The following is a 26,383-nucleotide window of genomic DNA, read 5'->3' on the forward strand; positions in this document are numbered from 1 at the left end:
CGTTCGTTTGTTTATTATGATCGAAGATGGAGCGTAAACAAATGGAAGGTTTCCGTTTCAGGCGGCGTCATAAAGAAAAACATTATATAAATGGCATTCACTTCATTTATTTGGAAGTTCTTAAAAAAAAATAAGTAGAGCATTGGTAATAACAAAATCAACATATAATCAATATTGGTAAGATTGCTGTGGATGCAAAAACTAACCTATACACAGATGTGTAAATGCGTCTGTTTCTTCGTATGATCAGAGATAAACATAAACAAAACATTGGTTGTCGTTTTCTATTGTGCTTTTTGGCGTGTTTAGAAAACGCATGATATAAAATCGCCTTTATTTTGATAATTTTGGATTTTCAATCATACAACAAAAGCTAGTCTATAGAGAGATGGTTTTGCTATTCACCAGTTGTCTTAAACAATAGATATGACAAACATTAAAATTTGTCTGTATTTTGGGTCGTGTTATAACGGGAAATATACAGTGTTTACACCCATCCTGGTTGTAATTTTAACAATTTTTCAAGTTATTAGAACTTTAAAGTATATTAAATGTTTGATTTATTTACAAGAACAATTTGATATTATAAAGAAATACAGTACAGTACAAAGAAAGTAATGGAAAAGGGTAGTAAACACGTTTGAATAAGCAAGTTGCCGGTTGCCATGGCCAAATGTAATTATTTCTGTTAGTTGTGTGTTTCGAAATCTGCGATTTTCCATTTATACGAGGTCATTCATCGACCAAATTCTCGCATAATATTCGGGACCCTACTGTAGCTCCTGCCATCTCTCATCCATAAGCCAAACCAAAACAATAATATTATACATGCGATCAGCTGTTCTCTCCACGCACGAGTCTCTGGACATTAAAGTTTATTTCATGATTAACTTTTCACTTAATCACCATTAGCCATTTAAAAGGTAGGAGTTGTTACTGATTCATAGTTTTATGCAGCACGTATATAAATAATCTTAGAATTAAGTCATTATTTATATTTAAACATCTCGAAATGACGGGTGTTTTGATTACAGTTTCGTGTAACCTAGGAAAAGCTGAATCCAAAAAATTACGTGAAATGTTTTCAATAATACAATTACTTACTAGGCTAGTAATGATGAAATGCTATTTTGACTAATAGGCAACATAATGTAAGAAAATTATATAAAAATATTTAATTATTCTTATTTTTTTTAAATTGGAGTCTGAGACGGAGTCGGAGTCGGTTCTAAAAAATTATAGGAGTCGGAGTCGGAGTCGGTTCTAAAAAATTATAGGAGTCGGAGTCGGATGTTCAGAGTCCTGACTCCCCAGCCCTGCATCAAATATGACCAATTCGTAGATGATTTGTATTTTTCCCTAACTAAAACAAACCTGGAGCTATTTATTTATAGATATATCTTTCGGAAAAGATGGAAGGTAGCCAATTAGACTTTTTGGTGCAAGGTGGCAACCCTACCCACAGCCAGGGTAAGGGATGGCTAGTGGTACCAGCCATCTGTATATATACTCACGGAGAGATGAACTGGTCCCTTTTTTTCTTTGCAGGCAAGACTTATTGGAGGAAAGGTGATGGCGGGACAATTTGTACAAACTCCAGGTTTGTATTAGTTAGGGAATATATACAAATCATGTACGAATTTGTCATTTGTTCACCAAACTAACAAATCTTCCGTTATTTATATATGGATGACCCACTCTTAGGTGGGTGGATAAGTCCGACTATTAGCATGACCCGGGTTTGACTAGAACAGTGTTAGACTGTAATCGAGGGAAACCTTGCCACCTCGCTTTTCAATACAAAAGGGAATGATAGCGGCCTGAGCAAAATGGATGCAAAATATATCATATGAACGTCAAGGTAAGAATGTTATTAACAGAAAACTTACACAAAAATTAGACATTTCCCAATGTTTACCACACAAAAAACGTTGGGGACATGCACGAGTATATCAATATAGATCATACTAGGCTACACAAGGGAAATGGTCATTACCTGCAGTAATTGAAGCACTGTATCCAAAGAGAGGGGAAGATGAAAGGAAAAGGCCAGACATACTTTCATTCATCCCAGACTTAACCAGAGTAACCAACATCTTCAACCAACTGCTACCCGTCCAATAAGGAGCCCAAAGTACTTTAAACCACTTGTTGAGTCATGGTAGGAAATTGAAACAATCTCCAATAGATTTAATAGATTTGGGAACAAAGCCCACAGAAGGCTATTGGGAGTTAAATGGCAGGACAAGATTAGATTACTCGAGTGCCATATGTGGATGAGATTATTACAAGGGGTAGATGGAGATGGTTTGGGCATGCTCTCTGCACTCCTCAAGAGATTACTTCACCAAATGTTCAGCTGAGCTCCACAAAGCACTTGAAGAGTTGGAAGGCCCAGACCTACATGGCTGAGGACTATGAAATGCGAAGTAGGAAATGATAAATGGAGAAGTATTGAATTAAAAGCTCAATATACAGAGGACTGGCGAAATCTAACCGAGGCCCTTTGTGTCAATAAGCGTAGGAGATGATGATGATGAACGTAGTTTAATTTTTTCAAACAGCTGCTTGTAAAATTTGCGACACGGAGAAGTTGCATTTGAATGCCAGGGATGTACAGATACCCGACATCATGAGCTCTAGTTCTACGAGCCGGAGGATGTTCAGTATTGATAGTCCGGTCAATGACCTTGCATAAAGTATTCAAGCTGTAACAGAGTTTTTGGTGATCCTCCTGTTAGTTCTACCAAAACTAACAAAAAACGATGTTAGTCAGGGCCAGGTTGTTGCTGTACGTTTAAGGTAGTACCTCAACCTCCTTATTGGGCATAGTAACAATTGATCTGGATCCATGTTAACAGAACATACTCTTAATTTGAAACTCAGGGACAAAGCTGAGAGTCACTTCCCCCCATCCCCTTGAATAACCGATGTTGTGGGAGACACCATGTAGTTTACCAACTCTCATAGCTGATGCTAAACGAGTAGGAATGGCATCTTCAGAGTAACGTTACAGTCTGTTGCACAGCGTAAACGGTTCGTGGGGAGGTCCATTCTAGGACCTAAAAACGCGAACCACAATCCAAGGAGGAGGTCTTATCTCCAACTGGGGGCAAGAGATCTCATAACTCCGTATGAGTTAGGAAAGTTCCAACGAAGAGGAAAGGTTTACTCTATTCAATCTAAAGGCTAGTTTTAACCCCGGATAGGTACGGTGGGTCGTTCGCGACCCCGAGCGTCAAAAAAAAACAGGTTTTTCTCACGTGACTCACCCCCGTGACTGAATTTGTGGGTGATCGACCTGCAGGAGGTGTCTCCCCTACACGCTCTAGTAGTGTCCAGATGTGCATTGCTGTAGCTGTACTCCTTCCCCGATTTCTGAGACGCGTCGGGGTCGAGCGCGACCGAGTTTACCCTTCTAAGGTAGTTTGCATAATTATCAAAGTTATTACGTATTATGAAATTGTCGTAGAATGGTGCAACTTGTATAGGTTATCAGTTGTGGAAAGTCTTGGTGGATTGTTTGGCTACCATGTGCATGATTTTTTTTTTAGTTAAAATGTCGTTCATCACCACGAGGACCATTTTACCGCGAGTGCCCCTATTTCATTTTTTTTTCATTTTTTTGCCAAGTCATTTTTCCGTAAGATATTGCCAAATAGTGTCGTAAAACTTTTGATTGTTTAGTGTTGGAAAGTGTGTCTAGATGATCTGGCTACCCATGCATGACTTTGTTTTTGTCAGATACGACGTAGTTATTGGTATATTGGGTATTTAACTGCGGTTACCAATTTCTGTTTTTTTCAATATTTGTAAAAATTACTACGTAGTAAGGAATTGCCGTATATTATTCATTTTTTTTTTCATGTTTATGTGTTAGAAAGTGTGCCTTGATGGTTGGGCTAACACGTGCATGTCTTTTTTTTTATCTGAGATGCCGTATATTAGAATGTCGGGCATTTTACCGCGAGTGCCCCTTTTTCATTTTTTTTCATTTTTTTGCCAAGTCCTTTTTCCGTAAGATATTGCGAAATAGTGTCGTAAAACTTTTGCTTTTTTAGTGTTGGAAAGTGTGTCTAGATGATCTGGCTACCCATGCGTGATTTTGTTTTTGTCAGATACGACGTAGTTATTGGTATATTGGGTATTTAACTGCGGTTGCCAATTTCTGTTTTTTTTCAATATTTGTAAAAATTTACTACGTAGTAAGGAATTGCCGTATATTATTGATTTTTTTTTCATGTTTATGTGTTAGAAAGTGTGCCTTGATGGTTGGGCTAACACGTGCATGTCTTTTTTTTTATCTGAGATGCCGTATATTAGAATGTTGGGCATTTTTCCGCGAGTGCCCCTTTTTATTTGTTTGGCATTTTTTTGCTTAGTCATGTTACCGTAAGGAATTGACAAGTAGTGTCGCAAAACTTATATTTTTATAGTGTTGGAAAGTGTTTCTAGATGATCTGGCTACCCATGCCTATTTTTTTTTAAGCCAGATATGGCGTATATATAAGTATGTGTTCGATTTTCCTGTGATTGCCATTTTTTCGTTTTTTCCCATTTCTTTCAAAATTACTACGTACTAAGGAACTATCACAGAGTAATGAATCATTTATATGTTTATTTGTCGGAAAATGTGCCTTGATGGTTTGCCTAGCACGTGGCTGAAATTTTTTTTTTCTGAAATGCCGTATATTAGAATGGCCATTTTTCCACGAGTGCCCCTTTTTATTTGTTTTGCATTTTTTTGCTTAGTCATGTTACCGTAAGGAATTGGCAAGTAGTGTCGCAAAACTTATAATTTTATAGTGTTGGAAAGTGTTTCTAGATGATCTGGCTACCCATGCCTATCTTTTTTTTTTTTAGCTAGATATGGCGTATATATAGGTATGTGTTCGATTTTCCTGTGATTGCCATTTTTTCGTTTTTTCCCATTTCTTTCAAAATTACTACGTACTAAGGAACTATCACTGAGTAATGATTCATTTAGATGTTTATTTGTCGGAAAATGTGCCTTGATGGTTTGCCTAGCACGTGGCTGAATTTTTTTTTTCTGAAATGCCGTATATTAGAATGTTAGCCATTTTTCCGCGAGTGCCCCTTTTTATTTGTTTTGCATTTTTTTGCTTAGTCATGTTACCGTAAGGAATTGGCAAGTAGTGTCGCAAAACTTATATTTTTATAGTGTTGGAAAGTGTTTCTAGATGATCTGGCTACCCATGCCTATTTTTTTTTAAGCCAGATATGGCGTATATATAAGTATGTGTTCGATTTTCCTGTGATTGCCATTTTTTCGTTTTTTCCCATTTCTTTCAAAATTACTACGTACTAAGGAACTATCACAGAGTAATGAATCATTTATATGTTTATTTGTCGGAAAATGTGCCTTGATGGTTTGCCTAGCACGTGGCTGAAATTTTTTTTTTCTGAAATGCCGTATATTAGAATGGCCATTTTTCCACGAGTGCCCCTTTTTATTTGTTTTGCATTTTTTTGCTTAGTCATGTTACCGTAAGGAATTGGCAAGTAGTGTCGCAAAACTTATAATTTTATAGTGTTGGAAAGTGTTTCTAGATGATCTGGCTACCCATGCCTATCTTTTTTTTTTTTAGCTAGATATGGCGTATATATAGGTATGTGTTCGATTTTCCTGTGATTGCCATTTTTTCGTTTTTTCCCATTTCTTTCAAAATTACTACGTACTAAGGAACTATCACTGAGTAATGATTCATTTAGATGTTTATTTGTCGGAAAATGTGCCTTGATGGTTTGCCTAGCACGTGGCTGAATTTTTTTTTTCTGAAATGCCGTATATTAGAATGTTAGCCATTTTTCCGCGAGTGCCCCTTTTTATTTGTTTTGCATTTTTTTGCTTAGTCATGTTACCGTAAGGAATTGGCAAGTAGTGTCGCAAAACTTATATTTTTATAGTGTTGGAAAGTGTTTCTAGATGATCTGGCTACCCATGCATGTCTTTTTTTTTAGCCAGATATGGCGTATATATAGGTATGTGTTCGATTTTCCGGTGATTGCCATTTTTTCGTTTTTTCCCAATTCTTTCAAAATTACTACGTACTAAGGAACTATCACAGAGTAATGATTCCTCTAGATGTTTATTTGTCGGAAAATTTTGTTTACTTTTTTTTTGATTGAATATCATCAAAATTTTTTAGCTAAAATATTATATTGTTTTACATTTTTTTTTTTTTCGATTTTATTTCCCTTCAAAAAAATTTTTTTGGGTCAGAATTTTAATTTTATAGTCGTAAAATAATCGACAATTATCCAGCAACCCACCATACAATTTTTATGCATATCCAAGAATAATTAGATTAGTAAATAACACCTTGAAATTGACATACCCTTCCTACATTTCAAGTGGCAGATTAGGGAGTCTGAGTCAGTGTGGTTGGCGGCCATTTTGTGGACATATCCGAAGCGTAAGCTGCCCTATCTATATATATTCTTGTTCCCTATAGAATTTGTGATATTTTGGTATATTTTTACCTGCATAAATATCATATTATATATTAAATATATGTATTTTTTTACGAAATTTCTAAGTACTCAAAAAATTACCTTTAGATATGGCCCCTGATATAAATGTAATTTACAAAATAATGAAGATTTTTTTACATATTTCTATTTTAGGATAACATATGTTTATTCCCTAAAAAAATTAGCCACTTCCTATTTCATTTGGGTACCCAAAAAAATTCATGAAATTTGGACAAATTTTTTTGGCCAAAAAAAGTTACCCTTTTTTTCTCATTTCAGATCTTCACCTCCATGGGTCTGACTTCATCCAAAATACATCAAGATGTGTCCTAAACATTCAAGAATCAATTCCTAAAAGGATTTGTGTATATATGTATAAACTTTTTTTTTATGAATTTTTGTCAGGTCTTTTTTTTTTCTACTTAATTTTTTAAAATATTTATAATAAATAGTTTTTCTGCAGATGAGTAGTATTTATCTTTACAGTTGTTTTAAGCATTCATTGAAGTTTTTTTTGGCAAAAGAAAAAAGGAGGTTACTGCAAAAACTGATTTTTCAAGAATTTTTTTTGGCGTCGGGGTCGTTCGCGTCCGAGTATACCCTTAAAGGGGTGTCCGAGGAGCGTACCTATCCAGGGTTAAGGCTGAGCTTTTCACCCCTGACCATAAGGTGTTTTTCCTCTCAAAGATAAATCAGAGACTCCGCTATTACAGGAATAGAGGCATTGAGGGGAGAGATCCCTTCTATGACACCAATCACAAAAGACGTTCCATTTTGCCTGGTATGCCAAGGCAGAGGACTGACGTATGTGACTGGACATTCGTTTACAGCTTGTTGTGAAAATCCTCTCAGAGAGATGCTGGATGGGCTCCAGCCGTTAAGCCATAGAGACGGAACCATCCTGTGAAAGATGTACGAGTGTGGTTGTTTGAGTATAACGGGCCGTGGGGGTAGCTCTCTCGGGAGATCTACTAGAAGATGCAGAAGGTCCAGGGACCATTCTGCTTGATGCCAAAGCAGAGCTATGAGGGTCATCATTATGGTATCATTTGCTCTGATTCTGTAGGAAGACTCAATGACTGGATATGACTTAGTGGGTCCCAGTCAGGAATGAGATCTTGATGAGCTCCCTTTGACCCTCTAGGGGTTGGTGAAACGTACTGTACTCTTGGGGGCGAGCTAATGCTAACTCCCTCCTGAGGACAAGTCCTCTCATAACTTCGTATGAGTAGAGAAAGTCCCAACAATGAGGAAGTATCTACTACTTTCAGTTTATAGGCAAGACCTAAGCATGAGAGGTAGCCTTTGACTGCCCAAACCTAGAGAAGCATTTCTTCCCAAAGGTATACCAGGAACTCTGCTATTGTTAGAATAGAGGCATCGAGGAGAGTGATACCTCATCAACAGCGCCAGTCACAAAAAGCCAACTACTTAACCTGGAAGAATGACACTGAAAAGCGTCTGAGGTGAATAGACATCCTTTCCACAACTCGTTGCAAAGAGCCTCTCTGAGAGAGGACTTGCTAGACAGTTTCCCGGCATGAAGTCAAAGCGAAGCTACGGCTTTGTGGAAGAAGTTGTCATGTGGCTGTCTAGTTACGGGAAGGAAGACAAGTAATGTATAACCTGGCTTTACACGAGTAATGTATAACCTGGTTTTAGATGAGTAATGTATAACCTGGTTTCTTGTAGGGGATATGGCTATTACAACTCATTAGACCCCAGTTCTAATTGTGAGATGGTCTATAGCCCTTTTGGACAGAAAGATCGCTTGCACGCATATAAGCCTCCCTTTGCAGTAACGCATGCGTAACCTTTGCCTCTGGGACAAGAGACCGGTCTGTAACTACCGAACGCACCCTTCTAATTCCAATAGATAAGATTGAGACATATCTTCATCCTACTGTTGGAAGGGTAATATATGCACAAGTCTATCCACGTACCAGTAACATAGACCAGGGGGTGGAACGAACATATGGGAATAGTCCAAATTATAGTCGAGTCCGGAACTCAGTAGGAGACACATTGAAAACATTTATAACCGAGATTTCCTCCTTCTTATAAGACGAAAAACGTTCGTATTTCTTCGTCTCCAATCAGTAGATAAAAACTGGCATAAGTATTGAATGTTCCCTTCTAGGAAATAGATTTGCTTATGAGAAGTTTTCAGTACCAAGTATTTCAAAATAATTAAGACCTTCGATCAGAAAGAATGGAAGAAGTGTCTATGATGCAGCATGTCTGGTTACGGGAAGGTAGACATGTAATGTATAACCTGGTTTTAGACGAGTAATGTATAACCTGGGTTTAGACGAGTAATGTATAACCTGGGTTTAGACGAGTAATGTATAACCTGGGTTTAGACGAGTAATGTATAACCTGGGTTTAGACGAGTAATGTATAACCTGGGTTTAGACGAGTAATGTATAACCTGGTTTCTTGTAATGGATATAGCCATTACAACACTATAGCCCTTGTAGACAGAAAGATCAATTGCACGCATATAACACTGCCCTTTGCAGTAGCGCATGTGTAATCTTTGCCTCTGGCCAAAAAAGTTTGAAAACGAATTAGGGCCCGATTAAGGAAATAATGTATGCACAACATATTGCACCTTTATTTCACAAGGAATTTTTTATCAACAACTAGTAGTATTTTAAATATGTGAGAGCATTCGTCCACAGACAAAACATACAGTTGTTATGGGAATCATTCCTCCGTAAGTTTTGCTTACCCTTCTTGTGGGAGACGCTTGGCAATATTCAAACAAACAAAGTGGTCTGGCCCCCTTGTGGGCGGGGTTTGTAATGTTCGTAAAGGTAAAGAGAATTTGAAAAAATTTGTTGCTATCGTTCGTAAACGTAAGCTAACTGCTCCTTGAGACTAAAGGCTTCAGACAATAACTCTATAAAGGTAAAATAAATAAAAAAATCTCCGAAGCCAATCATTGTAAAACGAGAATTCATTGTGCCTAGGGGCACAATGACGGTATGCGGTTGACTCCAACAATCGGTAGAAATTGTGTTTGTTGCAATAATCTTAAGGTTTGGCTTGAGGAGAGTGCAAGAACCCCAGAAAGGGATCCTATGGGTTTTGGGAGTTTTTAACAAACACCTGTCAAAGTTATGTAAAACTTCTCAGGAACGAGAGTTTTTCATAAAAGGGTGTAGTCTAGTATGCAAGGGCTACTCGACAAAACTTATACATTAGGCAGGTTCATATGGGGGTTGCCATCGCCGCTTTCTCGTATGGGGTTGTCATCAAACGCTTTCTCGCTAGCAACAAAAAACTGCCGTCTAATGAAGACAATAACTTCCAGAAGGAGTTGAACAGTAATGAAAAAAAGATTCTTTCTGCTGTGCTTCCGTTGATAAGAATTTGGAGATCATTTAGCCGTTGAAAAACGGCGATTGACAGCTGACGAATCAGAGATCTAGTAAATCGGAGATCTGCCGAATCGGAGCACTGGTGACCCACAGGGTTGTTGGGAAGAAGAAAGTTTAGAATGTCCTGCCCACGGACGTGAGCATCCCGTTCATGATCGTGAGCGCGATCTCATCATTAGATTGTCCCGAACGACATCCTGACCGACCAGGAAAACGAGGTGATGAGTCTCGTTACTGCGATCGATGATCAGATGAAGCGCTGTCCATCTGGAGACCGTCTGCAACAGCAGGAGGAAGGAGGTTAGCCTGCGGGCTGGAAACATTCCTAAGGGGAAAAACAATGGTCTGTAAATTAGGAGACGACGATGCCATACGATGGCGAGAAGGCTCATCGTCACCAGGAAGCAGTCAGGAGGGCGAAAGGAGAACCTCACAAAGCCCAAGGGCAAAGTTCGCAATGCAAAGAATCCCTCTCAGCCCCACATTGGAAGTGCCGAGATGCTTCCTTCGAAGGGGAGGAAAAAATCCCCAAGGATTGCCACGTCTGCAAAACGTCTGAAATAGAGAAGGGCATCTTAGCGGCAGAAGGAGAAGTTGTTTCTCTAGGGGAAGCAACAACATCCAAGTTTGAGAGATCACCTAGGAGTTAAAGGGACTGCACTTCTACTCGGTCGTTCCCCGGAAGACGACGGTCGAGAAAGAGCTTCAGAAAGAGGTGTAGGAGAGCAAAAAGATGAAGAGGGAACTCGTAATCACCTAGCCTTCTTCCTGTGTCTCCCAAGCTTGTTTCACTGGGAGGCAGACCACTCCCTACACTCGTCATAACTCCATCGATGACATGAAGCCTGCAAGGGCAACCTTCGAAACTAGGACATGTTCGGATGGGAGTGTCAATGAATAAGCATGATTACACCGAAAAAGAGAAAGTCAGCCTAAAATTAGCGTGAACAATCATCTTCGTCAGTGTCTATGGCAACCTCGAAGAGAAGAGAGAGGAAACAACCGCTCTCTAGAAGCTAAAGAGAAAACGTGACTAGTTCATCATTCAGTGAGTACTGTATATATGCAAGTGGCTGGTACCACTAGCCACCCCCTACCCAAGATCTGGGTAGGGTTGCAACAACCAAAACTCTAATTGGCTACCTTCCAGCTTTGCTGAAAGAATGGATGAATGATTTGAAGTTCTCTGGCATCCTGACATCGAAGATCATTGATGCAGATGTTTATCATAAATAAAGATTAAAAGAATATTCAATTAAAACCAGAAAAGTAAATATGTTACAAAAGTTAAAAAGCATTAAGACCTGCTTCTGATATAAATTTAAAAATGCCTCTAGCATTGTATGACATGTCCAAGGATCTTGGCAAGGATGAACCTGCCATCCTCACCTCGAGCCTCAAACAAATATCTATTTCTTTTTGTGCTATAAGTGGGGCATTCAGTCAACAAATGCCTCACTGTCAAGGGTATCAAAACCGTCATCGCAATATTATTATTATTATTATTATTTGCTAAGCTACAACCCTAGCTGGAAAAAGCAAAATGCTATAAGCCCAGGGGCCCCAACAGGGAAAATAGCCCAGTAAGGAAAGGAAAGAAGGAAAAATAAAATATTTTAAGAAGAGTAACATTAAATAAATATTTCCTATATAAACTATGAAAACTTTAACAAAACAAGAGGAAGAGAAATTAAATAGAATAGTGTGCCTGATTGTACCCTCAAGCAAGAGAACTCTAACCCAAGACAGTGGAAGACCATGGTACAGAGGCTATGGCACTACCCAAGACTAGAGAACAATGGTTTGATTTTGGAGTGTCCTTCTCCTAGAAGAGCTGCTTACCATAGCTAAAGAGTCTCTTCTACCCTTACTAAGAGGAAAGTAGCCACAGAACAAATACAGTGCAGTAGTTAACCCCTTGAGCGAAGAAGAATTGTTTAGTAACCTCAGTGTTGTCAGGTGTGTGAGGACAGAGGAGAATCTGTTAAGAATAGGCCAGACTATTCGGCGTATGTGTAGGCAAAGAGAAAGAACCGTAACCAAAGAGAAGGATCCAACGTAGTACTGTCTGGCCAGTCAAAGGACCCCATAACTCTCTGGCGGTAGTATTTCAACGGGCGGGCTGGTGCCTTGGCCAACCTACTACCTCATTGATGTTGGCCAGCCAGGAGAAACTCGTGTGTCATCCGAGTGTGACCAATGCGGAGATGACAAAGAGTAGTCTCCCATTTTCAGGGCATCCCATTATACCTCCAAGGGGATATAACAATCGTAATTTCTCTCATTTTTGGTTAAACTATCCCAATGCTGTTGCCTATTGTTATAAATTAAGTTCTTAACTGCTGTTAAAAAACGGATTTTGAGCGAAGCGAAAAATCTATTTTTGGGTAAGATGGCCATGTCGTCCTGATGGAAGTTCCTTAAAGGCAGCTTCCTAGGGTATATTACAACTACGGCGATATTCCCAGAGAATTTACCTTAAGGTACCCAGAATTCTAACTCCTGGAGCGAGTATCCCTAAAAAAGACCTTAGGGATATCGTAATATCAGTGGACGTATTCTTGACACGCCTCATAGCAATCTATACCCCGAATAGAGTTAACACTTCGTAGGGGTCAAATGGCAAGAAAACGAAAACGAGAACGAAAAGGGGAGAGCCGTTCGTAAGGCCCTCTCTTCTCCCGTTTCGTAAGCGTGCCCTGCGCCGATTCTGGCGCCATCTGCATTCCTTGTAGCGAAACACGAGGTGCTACAGATACTGTATGTAGGGAGGGGTCCTACGGCCCTTTCATTGAAAGGGAAGGGCGGGTCCATCAGGACGACATGGCCATCTTACCCAAAAATAGATTTTCGCTTCGCTCAAAATCCGTTTTTTGGGCTCAAGCCATGTCGTCCTGATGGAAGTATACCAGAGCATTACTGTATCTGTGGATTCTCAAAATGTGCCGTACTCCTCAGAAGTATTTCCCCCAGTCGACGCGACCTAGAGACCTAAGATGTTACCGTCATACATCTTTTCAACTAATCATAAACCATGATAGAGCTTCCTGCCCCCAACAGGGAAGAGTCTTACTAGACTCTGGGAAAGTCTCGAAGAGTACATATATCTAAGTATGAACCCCAGGCAAGCGAGTATAGTGGTCTCACCCCATACTGGGTAAAGCGAAGTTCGAAAAGAATCACTGTGTCAATATGAAATATCGACCAGTCCTCCGCTCAAAACACGTATTGGACAAAGGTTCATATCCGCTTAGGAGGAAACTCGTAAATCCGTCACCATCCCTTTATGGGATGGAGTCCTCCAGCTAAGGGGAAGCATAAACCAATGCAATATTAGCTTGCATAAGGGAACATTCTATTAGAATTATCCCCGGGTAAATATACATAGAATGAATGCTCACAGCTGAAGGAGACGCAAGGTTCTTAAGAACCAGTTTATTGACAGACAATAAACAAACAGGTTAACCACACTCATATATATATATATATATATATATATATATATATATATATAAGAGGAGGATAACTAAAACTTTAAGCATAAGTATGATAGTAAACAGAAACTTGTTTGTCTGACAGAAAAAACATTGGAGCCACTTTTAAGATACCAAAGTATCAAAGTCAAAAGTCTGTTTTACTAATCAGTCACATTAGCGTTAGAAACGCTCGGCACGCATGTTTGCACTTATGCTGGGTTCACCTTTGAAAGTGGAACAGTCAACGTGGGTCACCCAGTACCCTCACATAGTTTGTAGTACAACATGTGACTACATACTCACCCTGGAATTAATTGTCCCAATTAAGCTACTGTTCCTCGCAGAGTTAAACAGCAGGGTTAACGACGCAACCCACTGCCACCACAGAACCTCTTAGTTGCTGCACTTGCTTCGCATAGTGACGAAAGAACACTCTGGAAGACTTCCAGCCAGTGTACGAACGAAGATGTCCAAAATCCCTACAACTAAAGAAGTTTAAGGATGAAGCAACTTTCCTCGGATCGTGACCTGTGGGTGAACAGTCAGGATCCGCTCTGCGAATAAGATATGTGATTTTCGCCCTGAGTTGTTTCAGTAATAAATTTTGAGCCTGACGTTTCTCCCCTGGCCAGATGGCCATCCTTGAAGTCTGAAGTTCTACGAAGATAGACCTTTAGGCATTCTACTGGACATAGAGATGCATCTTCTTTCAGAGGGCAGATTCTTCAGGGACCCCACCTGATGGTGGGTAACTCGGTCTTGGTGAGAAACGTAGGATCCGGAAATAGGTTCAGTTCACCCATCCAGGAACTGAACATGACCTTCCTCTCTCGAGAGGGGTATGATCTCACTAACCCTGGCCCCGGACGCGAGTGCAAAAAGGAGGATAACTTATGGGTCAAATCCTTTAATCCACACTCCTTATTGTTCAACAGCGAAGCAACATGAAGAACTTTTCTAAAGACCATGAATTGGGCTTTGGAGGTGCTAAAGGTCTGAGCCTAGCGCAGGCTTTCGGAACTTTTATAAAGATCTCGTTAGCGAGGTCGACCTGGAAGGCATATAGAATGGGTCTTGTCAAAGCAGGCCTACATGATAAAATCGTGTTAGTTACCGATCCAAAACCATGGAGATGGATGAAGAAAGACAAGCAGAAGTCCGTCGTGATCTCCTGCGGAATCTTCGTCTGACAAGGGCTACCCATTCTCTCCAAGATGACTCATATTGCCTTATAAAAGGTTTGCACTTATAATCCTCTAGGAAGTCCATGCTGGCTTTCGAAATCCCGAAACACTTTCTTACTTGTTAAAGAAATCATGAGCTGCTGGGTCCGGGTTTTCTGTGATGAAGCGCAGACAATTGACTTCTGGACTCACTGGGTCAGAACTGGATCTGGTAGCGGTCGAAACTCCAATCGTAGTTCCAATGCCAGAGGGAACCCCACACTGTTCGGCCACTTGTGGGCCACTACTGCCGCTACTCCCTTAAATGATCTCAGTTTGTTGAGGACCCTCAACAGAAGGTTGTAAGGGGGAACAGATAAATCCTGAACCATCTGTTCCAGTTGAGGGACATCGCGTCCACTGCTTCCGCCAAGGGGTCCTCGTACGGGGACACATACAGGGGCAACTTCTTGTTGTCTTTCGTCGCAAAGAGGTCTAGCCGCAGTTCTGGGACTTGACTCAGAATGAAGGAGAATGGTCCTGCGTCTAGGAACCATTCCGACTCTATCGGTGTGAACCTGGATAGAGCGTCCGCTGTCACATTGCGGACTCCTTAAAGGTGAACTGCTGACAGGTACCATTTCTTCTTCCCTAAAATCGGAAGATGGCCAACATCACCTGGTTGAGAGGTGGCGACCCTGATCCTTGTCGATTCAAGCATCTCACAACTCCCCCGCTGTCCAGCACCAACCTAATGTGGATTGAGCGATGCGGGGAGACTTTCTTTAAGGAAAGAAGGACTGTCATAGTCTCTCGAAAATGACTGTGAGAGGTCTTGAATAGACTGGACCAAGATCCTTGGGCCTTTTTCTGATGAGAGTGAACTCCCCATCCCTCCTTCGAGGCGTCTGAGTGACTCGTCACCGACGGGGGAGGTGGAAGAAGAAGAACCGACTTCCTAAGGAGTCTGGCTTGGGACCAAGGCCTGAGAAGAGTATTTCGACGAAGCGGAACTGGTCTTCTCAGATCTCTTCGCGCATCTGATGCATAACTACTCCAATCTCCGGTTGCATCCTTTAGCTGTGCTCTTAGCACCGGGTCTGTCACCGAAGTAAACTGGAGAGACCCCAGTACACTCTCCAGTTCGCATCTGATATCCATACGGAATCTAGAAGTCTCTTGACAGAACCAGCTATCTCCTTTCTTTTCTCCGCCATGACGGAGAAAACGGTGTGACATTAGGTCCCCGTGGATTCACACCCACCGGAACTTAGAGATGGAGGAAGTTGAGACTTTTCCTGTTGATCTTGAAGCCTAGATAATCTAGGAAATGGATCACATACAGGGAAGCTTGCAAGGATTCTGTCCTGGGTGCTGCCCACACCAGCCAAAAATCCAGGTAGGCTACTACCTGAATTCCCTTTAGGCGTAATTGACTGAGAACTACGTTCGCAAGCATCGTGAAAATCCTTGGGGCTATTTTAAGCCCGAGAGGCATGGCTTTGAAGACGTATAGTCTTCGTTGTAGCCTTAACCTTAGGTAGGAGGGGAATCGACAATAGATTGGAACGTGCCGATAGGCGTCTGACAAAACTATGGAGGCAGTAAATGCCCTCTTGGGCAGTAAGGTCCTTATGTGTTGTATTGTTAGCATCTTGAACCTGTAGTTCGCTATGAACTTGTTAAGTGGCGACCAGTCCAGAATGACTCCGAGTTTTCCGAGTCTTTCTTGGGAACACAAAAACAGCCTCCCTTGGAATTAGATGGACTTTACCCTTCGGATCACTTTTCCTCTAACAGTTCATGAATGAACTCCTCCAGAACGGGGGTGGAGTATCGGAAAAACACCGAGGGTATGGGGATGGAGTGCTGTACCAGCTCCAGCCCAGTCCCTTCTTGAGTAGGCTGTGGACCCAGGGATCGAAGGTCCACCGATCCCAAAAGCGTTGGAGACTCCCTTCTACCAATATCATCTCGCTCGGACTGTTGTCCTGAGGTCTTGCCTCTCTGACCGCGACCACCCATGAAACCCCTTCTCCTTGAGGGGCGCCTAGGCGAAATTCTGGCTGCTCCTCTAGGCTTGTTCGACAGGCAGTTGACTGACCTTCGAACGATGGGTTGAATGCCGGAGACTGTGTCGACACGAATTGGGGAACCCACTGAAGTGTGGTCGGGGTTTTTGCCACCATCTGGGGCACTGAGGGCATCAGCAAATGCCGTTGCTGCTGATGTCTACTTGACTTAGCTGGCCGAGAAAGTATCCTAATCCTTTTAGTCTTCCCCCAAGGTTGGGGACCCCATCCGGGGAAGAATTTCTCTTGGTAGACAGGCCCCACTCCTGGAGAAGATTTCTATCGTCCGTGGCGGCCCTATCAGCCTTTTTGATCGACTCACTAGGGAAAAGATCTTGTCCCAACTGTTGGAGGAGATTAGTTTCCTTGACTCGTGCCTCATCGTAGCCCGGGCGAACACGAATTCCCTACAGGTTCTCTTCGCCCTGACGGAGCTGTAGAGATCCTTCGTCACAGTGGCCAGATGAGTCTTGATCACAACCATGAACGTTTCATGGACCTTGGGATCACTTGTCATCGTCTCAAACGTGGACTGAAGAAACAAAGAGGCAGCCAGTCTTTCTTTTGTCTAGAGTTCTCTCCGCAAAAGAAAGCCAAACAGCTTAGGGATGATCTCGCCGAACCGGCGTCCGGCGAAATCCGCCTCCCACATCTGGACTGAGAAGGTAAGATGGACGTCCTTCCAGTCCTTGTTTTGCTTACTAAATCTTCCTTTCTAAAGGCCAGCAACAAGGGTTTACACTCCACCAGGGAGGGGAAAGGCTTGCCAGCCTCGACTGTTTTCAAAACCGCCGCAAACCCTTTCAGCGAAAAAGGGGGAAGGCTGTGGCAGGAGAGGACACAAAGGAAGGGAGCCTCTTACTCAAATACGGCTACCTTTGAGTTCATGAAGCCCCTCTCTTTCATCGAAGAAGAAAGCAAGGCATGAGCCTAGCATGGTCTATCACTACGACCTCCTTCGGCTCTGTCTCTTCCTTTGAAGCTGGTACCTCCTTCCACCGGACCTAGCAGTCCGGATGTGCCCCTGCAGTTACAATGCAGCTGCCTTCCCATTCTTCTCCCTCTGCCTTTGTTGGATCAAGCCAACAATGGAGGGAGGGCCTGCTCTACTGCGAGAGCAGATGATGTTGAGGGAGCAGGTTCAAGGACCTGAACCGGAGCAGCCGACCTCTCTCGGCCTCTTCCGCTACCTTGTCCGGAGCTCGAACTTCATCCTGGCCTTCTGCCAGGAGGTCTTCCTCCAGACGTTCGGACACGTCTGGCATCCTGTCGTCCAACTGGATGCTAAGCAAGGCGACCGTGACTTCAGCATCCACGGGATCTGAATTAAGGGGACCTCCTCTTGAGGTTGGGGAATCACTGTAACAGTTGATGCCCTAGGAAAAGAAAGCCCTCATCTTCTCAATTGGAAGATAAGGTCCAGAGGTAATCTTCTGAAAGCCCCTCACCCAGGTACGAAGCTTTTCCCTAGCTATATCCCTTGAATCCACCGTTGTAGGGGAGACGAAAACGGATTTTGAGCGAAGCGAAAAGAAAAAGCCTCAATAGATAGGTTAGTGCATATGAAACATACCTGGGGAACCCAATACCGGAGAACATCCGTGGAGACAGCGCATGCCACACGCCTCTTTCAGAACCATGTCCGCAGAAGCCCTACTGCGGACGTTGCAGAAATACATCCGAACTACGGATGGTCCTCCTGTAAAGAGAAGAAATTTCCATGAGTATCAAGTGAACTACGTATCACTGGATATGCACAGTAGCATAACAAAACGGAAAGGAAAGGAAAGACACATCCTTGTATTTCCCGCACACCCAATTGTTGTAGCCTTCCAAATCATAAAATCGTATAGTTAATCTATGCCAGATTAACCAATGGAAAATTTCCAAAGGAAGAAGGTGTAGCCCCCCCTAAGGAATGATTTTAAAATACCGGATAGTAGACAAGAAAGAACTCACTTTCTTATCTGTAAGGCCAACAACAACGGGTCGTGCAAGACCATAAAGACACATACTTGTGAATCCCCCACAATCACCTGTGGAAGCCCACCAGCCATTAAAATCAAATGGTTAGTCTTTGCTAGAATAACCAAAGATCATATTTCCCGAGGGAAATTAGGTGTAGCTCACACCTAAGGTAAGATTTTACCATTCTGGCTAAAGATGAAAAGAGTTCTCTTTTCATCCCTGTAAGGCAACACCAAGTGATTGCACAAGGCAACACAAGTAAGTTAGAAAAGACAGTGTTGTAACCTACTATATCATGTTCTCCCCTGGTAGAAGACACTAAACAGGGAAGAACTGATACAGTACATGAGGGTGGTGTGCCGGCCGGCTCTTGCCGGTCAGCACCCCCACCCCCTTTTCCAAAGGTAGGTCTCAAGTATGCAACTTAGGATCACCCAGACGGGGGAGAACTCCAGTTCCTATGCCTGAACCGGTCGGTAGTGGTTGCAGGTCCATAGCTACCCGGTTGGCACCCAGCTGCCGGCCATCACTCTTAGTGGCCGGCCAACCGAGTGATGTAGCAGGCCGGCCCGGCAGCGGTGAGTAACCCTGCCGGCTGGCATCCACCCCAGGTAGCGCCCGGCTGCCGGCCGCCACTCAAAGCGGCCGGCAGGTGAGCAAGGAGACCGGCCAGCAAAGGCATAAGACCACCGCCGACCGATAGCAAGAGAACTAGGGAACACCCCCCTACCGACGGTCGGCCACTAGGCCGGCAGACGGCAAGGACAACACAAGAGAAGACAACAGAATGGGTGCCGGGCTAAGAGGCTATGTACCTCCGCGCCCGACACCCGAAAGAGTGCCGAGAGGAAGGGGAGACACTAAGTCAAGCTTCCTAACCACTGCTTACTGAAACTACAGACGGTAGCGGTTGAGGGACCAAGGAAGGACCGGGCAGCACTCAAAGGATAGGGCCTCTGCCGGTCGGCACACTCTGCCGGCCGACAGGGGACCACGTCAGCTCCCCATCCCAACCTATGCTAGGTACGGATGTGAGACGACTGACACAAAGGAACGGAAAAATAGAAGGGAAGGGCAGAGGGTCCTGTCCAACCTTGCCTTGGTTAAGGATCATTCCAAACTAAGAAAGCTCATCTCAGCCAGAGAGATCCAGGGAGGGAGGCCGGCACTACTGGCTGCCTCCCTAAAACCAAGGCAAGGAAGGAATTGCTATTCCGGAAAGGGAACATATCCCGAACCCGGAACAGCAAAGAGGACAAGTCTGAGGGGTCACCGAGCGAAGGGATCATAATTACCTAAACCTTCCAAGGTGAAACAAGGAGAACAAACCTCCTATGCCCGTGTCAGGCAGCAAGGGAGACTCTGCCCCACGCTAGACCAACACGGACTCAGACTAAAACACTGCTGTACTGTCCCCCTCTGAACCAATTCAGTTGGAGCAGGAAGGTACAGTACTACTCCAGCCTAGTTATATTTGAAAATTAATTCAAACAAACCACTAGAGTTAAGCCTAAGGCTTAAACAGAGGGAAAGGGTTTGCCCCTTCCCCGAAGAGAAGGGAGCAAACGGGGAAACAGATAATATTATAAAGACCTAAGACAACCTAGCCTAGGCACTAAGAGAATCGATTACCTAAATCACCGAAACTCACTCCAATACTATCTTGGAAATTACTCGAAAAGGGCTTGTATGTATAACGTTGCCTAACGCTTTAAGCAATCTAAAATCACACTTGGAAGACTAATATCATGCAGGAAGTACAAGGACCAACAACTAGGCTACGAAGACTAGTGTTGGTCAGCCTAGGCAAATCTTTCGCCAGGCGCACTACTAACGCATCATAACAGAATTCCTAATTAAGCTAAGCAGCTAATTATTAAAGCGCAGGGGGCTGGGAACGTCGCTCTTGCTAACAAATAAATCCTATTCTAGCGAGCGACAGCGTCCATGACGCCTCCAGCAGGCAACAGCTCTTGTATCAAAGATAACTCTTTTAAATACTTTAATTTTAAACAAGAGCCTACATTTATACATAAAAGAAATAGTACTCAACTTATCCGAAGCAGAAGAAGTTGGAGAAAGCATAATATGAGAGTAAATCCAAGATTTTGGTAAAACACAGGAAAAAACACCGAGTTGTAAAGCTACGCAAAAAGGAATGCAGATGGCGCCAGAATCGGCGCAGGGCACGCTTACGAAATGGGAGAAGAGAGGGCCTTACGAACGGCTCTCCCCTTTTCGTTCTCGTTTTCGTTTTCTTGCCATTTGACCCCTACGAAGTGTTAACTCTATTCGGGGTATAGATTGCTATGAGGCGTGTCAAGAATACGTCCACTGATATTTACGATATCCCTAAGGTCTTTTTTAGGGATACTCGCTCCAGGAGTTAGAATTCTGGGTACCTTAAGGTAAATTCTCTGGGAATATCGCCGTAGTTGTAATATACCCTAGGAAGCTGCCTTTAAGGAACTTCCATCAGGACGACATGGCTTGAGCCCAAAAAATCATTACATAGAATGGGTTACCTTCTTGGTAGCAACTTGGCTGCAGCACACTTTACAGTGAATCTGCCTCTTCATTTCCCGACACACTTCCATGTGCCGGAACCCAGCAAAATCGAACTGTTACACCTTTCAGGCCCATAATTAAAAGCCACTCTAAAATCTTTAAAACTGAAGGGTTACTAGAATTATAACCTTCTAAAAAATATATATCCATATATAAATAACGGAAGGTTTGTTAGTTTGGTGAACAACTGCTAGAATCAGCTAATCGTCAAGGTATCTTAGGAGACGAATACCGATTCTGTCCCCCCAGGATGACACTAGAGCAGACACTCTCGTGAAGACTTGAGGTGCTGTCGAAAGGCTGAAACACAGCACTTAGAACTGGCATTGCCTGTTCTAGTAGTATGATCTAAAGATAATTCCTTGAAGATGGATGGATTGGGATCTGGAAGTATGTATCTTTGAGATCCAGAGTGCACATGAAGTCCTAGGCTTTACTCCTTGAATGACTATGTATGCCGTCTCCATCCTAAACGGACTTTGTGGGACAAACTTGTTCGGGGCTGAGAGATCGATGACTGGTCCCCAGCCTCCAGATGCCTTTTTCACAAGAAAGAGTCAACTGAAGAAGCCTGGGGACCCATAGAGGACTTTTAGGAGAGCGCCCTTCTCCAACATAGTCTGGACTTTGCCCCAAAGGGCCGGCTCCTTTGCGGATCCCTTAGCACAGGAGTTCCATGGAACTAGATCCTGAGTCATTAGAGGGAGAGATTGTGTGAATGAGGCGCGATACCCTGTAAAAATCACAGATTGTCCAGGGATCTGCCCCATGCTACAGCCATTTCTGCCAGCAGCATTGCAGGCATCTCTCCACCGGTGGGCATGTGAGGGATTGCCCCTCTGCTGCTTCCCATACCACCTTTCTCTCCTCTGGAGGGTTTGGAGCCCTTTGGATCCTTGGCAGGAAAGGGCTGCCTTGATAACTTCGTTGAGGACCCTGCCATCCTACTGGTCAATGGTTTGGTGAACTGAGGCTGTGTCTTGGGAGGTGGAGGAGCCTTCCCATAGGGTCTGGTTGTCAAGGCCCTGTGAAGGAGGGAATCCTAAATGGATTTTCTCCTAAGTTCAGCCGCCCTCTCAACCTTTTCCGGCTTAAAGAGAGATGTATCATCCAGAGTGGAGGTCATGAGCCTGATTACCTCAGCCTTAGAAACTTATTTGTGAAACCTTTCAATCACGGCATCGCTTTTCTTTAGAACTGCATTTGCCCACAGGTTAACAACCTGGTGAGAAAGGAATTCCAAGGTGAGTGCCAGAGAAAAGGAAGGTTTTCATGGATCTCCTTGTAGTCTCCTTGGACCAATCCTTGGTACGTACAAGGTGGCTCACCGATCCCACCCATAGATCAAGCCACGAAGCATCATGCATGGCATACTTCGCAACTTTTTCAACGTTTAGGATCTCGGACACCATAAACGAGGCCGAGAGCCCAGAAAGTCTCTCTAATGGGATCCATCTTCAGAGCCTTTATTGAAGGATCTAATGGTAGTGCCGGAAGAGGCTCGTCTGCGACCTCATAATACCTCATATTTTGGAAAAAAGGAGGTGGGAGAAGCTTAAGACGACGAGCCAGCTCAAAGCAAGCTTGAGGAGCTGGCGATCTGGGAAAATGCCTTCTTCATGACTGCTGTCAAACCCTTAGACCAGGGCAGAGCTGCACTGGTCTTAGGTGATCTTTGGGTTCCATATGTATGATCCAAGACCCTATCCTTGCCTTATTGAGGCGCCATCTCTGGGTCAGACAACCCATTGATAGCTCTCATGCAGGCTAGGATTTGCCAGAAGCCGTACTCTGACTCCCTACGCTCTGCTTCTGACTGGAATTTTGGATTTGCCGCCCTAGGGAGATATTCCTTAACAAATTCATCCACCTCCACACTCACACTCATAAGAACCTGGGAGTGGGTCGAGGTCGTTAACGGAAAAAGATGTTTCATGAGGTTCTTGCCACAAATCTCCAGGCCCTCTCCTGCATGACAGCTTCCCATGCGTTAAGTGTTCATAGGGACCGTCTTAGCGTCCTTAGACCACCCTGCGGGACGGCAAATACTCTTCCAACAGAGAAGGTTTGGAGGGTGCCTGAACATCTCTTGCCTGAGGTTCCTCGTCCTCCAGAGGTGATCTAGAGACAGGTCGTAGTTTGGGAGGAACTACCTCAATAGGTGACGGCCTAAGGTAGGGCACAAGGGAGAAATTACGAGGAGAGCCTAAGTCCATGCTAGAATGAGAGTGGAGCATGTCCGCGTAAGGTAAAGTATATTTTGGCATCCTCTTCTGCTTTGCTGTCATGACAGGAGTTAACTCTAAGCAGTTGAGACCCTGTCTAACCCCCTGGGTACTACTTGCACCTCCCTGAAATTTACCAATGGGAGAGAAGAGCATAGCTGGTTCTGGGTCCCTGGTGGAAGCAGGTCTCCTCCTGAGGTCAGTTGGAAAGACAGAGGAAGAGAAGAAAATAAACTTTGTCAATGGAATCCTTGGAGTGGAGGCCACAGCAGACCTCTGCCTAAATGGAATTTTTGCCAGCTGGGACGTACCTATCATTGCTAGATTGACGGCCTTAAAGAGGTTGTCACACCAAGATGGCTATTTTCCTACAGACGACAGGTCCGAAGTGTCCTTGGGGAGGCCTGGAGGTCGAGGGCGTTGCCTCAGAACCTGAAACTGAGGAGGAAATGGAAGGGGAACAGGATCTGGAGATCCTGTTTAGTGACCATCCTAGGCGATCCGGGGAGATAGGCAAGTTAGCGTACTTGTTGGGAGGCTCCTTGAAGCCTTCTGGAAAAGGAATGGGCTTAGTGCTGCAGATCTATCCATTGAAGTGAAAGCCTCTCTAGGAGCCTCATTGCTCGCAGGAGCGCATGAAGAGCGAGTAGGATCATCGATTTTACGCGCCGGCACGTGCAATTCATGAGTGGAAGATGAATGTGGAGGAGAAGGCAGGGCAGACCTTGGAGACCTTAGACAAACACAAGGACAATGATCAAGCGTTGGAGATCTGCGAGTAGGTGACCAACGACCAGGTGAACAGCGAGGAGAACATCGAGAAGGTGATCGTCGACACGGCGAGCAACACATTGGGGAGCATCACGTAGGAGAGTGACAAGCTGGGGAGCGACGCGTTAGAGAGCGACGAGCTGGAGAGTGTCGGGAGGGAGACCGATGAGGGGCAGCGCGACAAGATAGATAACAACGCATTGAAGAATGCTGTGTCGGAATTCGGCGAGCAGGCGAGAGATAATGGGCTGGCGATCAACAAACCTGACACAGATGTAGTAGCGAGCAGCAGGCAGGAGAGCGTAGTCTTGGTGTTCATCGAAAGTGGTGAACAGCATCCAGGTGAACGGCGAGATGTGCGCCAGAGATTGCTGAGAAGGAGAGCGGCATCTGGTGAGGGATCGTCTAGGAGGACGAGCCAGCAAACAGCGCTTTGGAAGGTCAAGTGCTGAAGAACGATCTGATGGAGAACAACGATCGTGAGGAGATGCGTGAAAACAACGAACAGCAAGATAGCGAGCATACAGCTGGAGAGGGGCAATCATAAACAGCAGGAGAACGATTCAGCAGAGCGTAGAACATGCGCCGGCGAGTGATGATCGCGAGCCAGTGAGTGATGATCATAAGGCAACCGACGATCCCGAGCAGGAGAATGACGAGACTATCGTCAATCTCGCGAACTGGATCGCTTACTTGACGAAGGACGAAGGTAGAGGACTACGGTCCTTGGAGGACAGAGAGACCCGAGGGTGGAGGGAGAACTTCCCACCAGCAGGAGGGCGTCGATGAGTAGGCGAATGGGTGCGCTGATCACAAGGTTGCCCAGGAGTTAAGTCGGTCTATGTTCCTACTCGACTGTCCCTCTGAAGAGGCTGAGCGAGGAGGAGCTTTGGAAAGAGATCATAGGTGAGAGAAGAAGTCAAGAGGTTTCTTAACCCTTGAGAAAGACCTTGAAAGCAAAGAATCTCCTTCTTATGCCAACACCCAAACTTCTCCCACTGGGAGGCAGACCACTCCCTACACTTATCGCAGGTGAAACACTGCTCACAGCGACATCCTTTGCCGGTCGGACACAGAGAATGGCAGTCGGTCTCGAGCGAGGACATGAAGGTGCCGTAATAGTGACCTTTAGGCCCTGGACAAGTGCAAATGAGGAACGTCAAGGAGAACACTCGCACCTGAAAAGAGAAAGCAATGGTTTGTATGGCCAAATCTTTGAGGAAGCAAAGAGCGGACACGTCCGTTCTCCTCCAGCACAAAGAAAAAAAAGTAACAGTTTCACCGATGTACAAGTGAGAAGGGTAGCCGGCAACCCCTCAGCTACCCCTCTTTACTCCCACTGACTAGTGGTTTGGTGGTTGCCACCTCACAATAAAGTCTTTATGGCTAGTCTTCCAGCTTCCCCGAAAGATAATCCCTATTAAATAGTCTAAGGTTTGTCTAATATCAGAAAAAATACATTATTATTTAGGGCAGCTATTGAATTATCTATGATTTTAACTTAGTAGCTTGGTTCAACTATAGTATATAAAAATTATAAGAGCTATTGAACTTTGTCAACTTTACTGTGGCACAATGGATTTGCAAAAGTCATTTGGACGGAAGCAAGTCAAAACCCCAATGTGATTCGAGAAGTTTCTTCAACTATTCGTAGACATTTTTAAATAAGCTCTTTCCTTTTTGACTAAGATGGATTAGATTTATGAACTTAAGCCATTTGGATCAGAGCTGGGGCCTGAGAAACTATTCAGTCCTCACAGACCAAAAGGAGAAATGAGTTCTCTCTGGTTTTCCATCCTATATCCTGAGCTCTTATCAGAAATAGAACTTCAAAACACCTATATCCTATGATTTCCTGGGCATTCCTCCACAGGTCTTTGCCGACTCATACAATTTTACTGCTGTCCTGACCAATTTTTTTCTCATTTTTTCTCATTACATGTGCCAAATATCTGAATCTTTGAGTTCCAGGCGTTTTTCCAACTTCTGGATACCGAATCTCCATTCACCAATTTCTCATTCACAATATGATCTTAATAATATACTGTACAACAGTCACAACCGAATGAAAACAACCGCTCGTGTGAAAAAATGCTTTTTAACAGGCAGAAATAAACCGCGCGGTTTCAATCCCCTCGTATGAAGTGGGCCTTAGCTAGAGCGTTTAAAATCTTCATTTTTCCTTGTAGGTACCAACATTGGGCTATAAAACAGTACTGACTTACCTGTGTACCACAACTACCATACACTGTCCTAATG

The 26,383-nt window shown here is 43.7% G+C and overlaps 1 protein-coding gene across 1 annotated transcript in view; it reads right to left on the reverse strand.

The window, feature by feature from the left end:
- Positions 1-26,383, reverse strand: part of Nup44A (nuclear pore complex protein Nup44A) — a 112,966-nt gene that overhangs the window by 22,174 nt on the left and 64,409 nt on the right. The gene's annotated exons all lie outside the window — the stretch shown is intronic.

This window comes from Palaemon carinicauda, chromosome 6 (assembly GCF_036898095.1).
Source record: "Palaemon carinicauda isolate YSFRI2023 chromosome 6, ASM3689809v2, whole genome shotgun sequence".
Lineage (NCBI taxonomy): Eukaryota > Metazoa > Arthropoda > Malacostraca > Decapoda > Palaemonidae > Palaemon > Palaemon carinicauda.